Here is a 1524-nt window from a genome sequence, read left to right as displayed (position 1 = left end):
CATCAAGTGAAACAGCAAATCCAGCTTCATCCTTGTAAACCTCAAACACTAGCAACCCCACAGATTCACTTGTCTTATCTCCTTCGACTTGCAGCATCAACAATTCGTCTCCTCCAGTAGAATCTTTAGATGAGACACTTCCAAAAAAACATAGATCTTTGAAAGAAATCTATGACACTTGCACATTTGCTTTGTCTCTTGCAGATCCTACAACTTTTGAAGAAGCAGCAAAGAAAAAGGAATGGTGCAATGCAATGAAGGAAGAGCTTATGGCAATTCAGAAAAATGAAACTTGGGAGTTAGTAGACCTGCCTGAAGGAAGAAATGCTATCGGTTGGAAATGGGTGTTTAAGATAAAGTATGATGCTGATGGAAGGATACAAAAGCACAAAGCAAGACTTGTGGCAAAGGGGTACTCACAGCAGCAATGTATTGATTTTGAAGAAACATTTTCTCCGGTTGCTCGACTTGAAACGGTGAGAATTATCTTAGCCTTGGCTGCCCAATTACATTGTTCTGTTTATCAATTTGATGTTAAATCTGCCTTTTTGAATGGTAAATTGGAAGAGGAAATTTATGTTTCTCAACCTGAAGGTTTCATTATTCATGGTAAGGAAGAGAAGGTGTACAAATTGAAAAAGACACTCTATGGGTTAAAACAAGCTCCACCGGCATGGTACAGTAAAACTGATTCCTACTTTCGAGAGAATGGGTTTGATAGAAGTGAGAATGAGCCTACTCTTTATTTGAAGAAGCAAGGTATCACTGATTTGCTAATAGTTTGCCTTTATGTTGATGATATAATCTATTTGGGCTCATCTAACTCTCTTATAGCAGAATTTAAAGCTAGTATAATGAGAAAGTTTGAAATGTCAGATTTAGGTTTGTTGCATTATTTTCTTGGCCTTGAGGTGAAGCAAGGAAAAGATGGAGTATTTACTTCACAAAGAAGGTATGCAACAGACCTTCTTAAGAAATTTAATATGCTGAATTGCATGATGGCAGCTACTCCCGTGAATGTAAATGACAAGTTGCAGCTTGAAGACGGGACAGAAAAGGCAAATGCAAGAAACTTCAGGAGCCTGGTTGGTGGTTTAATTTATTTAACTCATACTAGGCCTGATGTAGCATTCTCTGTTGGTATGGTTTCCAGGTTTATGCATAGTCTCACGAAGCAACATTTTGGTGCAGCTAAAAGGATCTTGCGTTACATTGCTGGCACTGTGGATTATGGAATCTGGTATTTTTATGTTCCTAATTTCAGATTATTTGGCTTTACTGATAGCGATTGGGCAGGGTCACTTGATGATAGAAGAAGCACTTCAGGAAGCATTTTTAGTCTTGGATCAGGAACTATCACTTGGAGTGCAAGAAACAAGCAACAACAACATTATCTTCTTCAGAGGTAGAATATATGGCAGCAACTTCTTCAGCATGTCAAGCCGTATGGCTAAGGAGACTTCTTGCAGATCTTAATCAAAAACCAAGAGAAGCAACTGAAATCTATTGTGACAACAAATCAAC

The sequence above is a fragment of the Phoenix dactylifera genome, unplaced genomic scaffold, assembly GCF_009389715.1.
Source record: "Phoenix dactylifera cultivar Barhee BC4 unplaced genomic scaffold, palm_55x_up_171113_PBpolish2nd_filt_p 000956F, whole genome shotgun sequence".
Taxonomy (NCBI): domain Eukaryota; kingdom Viridiplantae; phylum Streptophyta; class Magnoliopsida; order Arecales; family Arecaceae; genus Phoenix; species Phoenix dactylifera.
Note: the sequence above shows the minus strand (reverse complement) of the source record.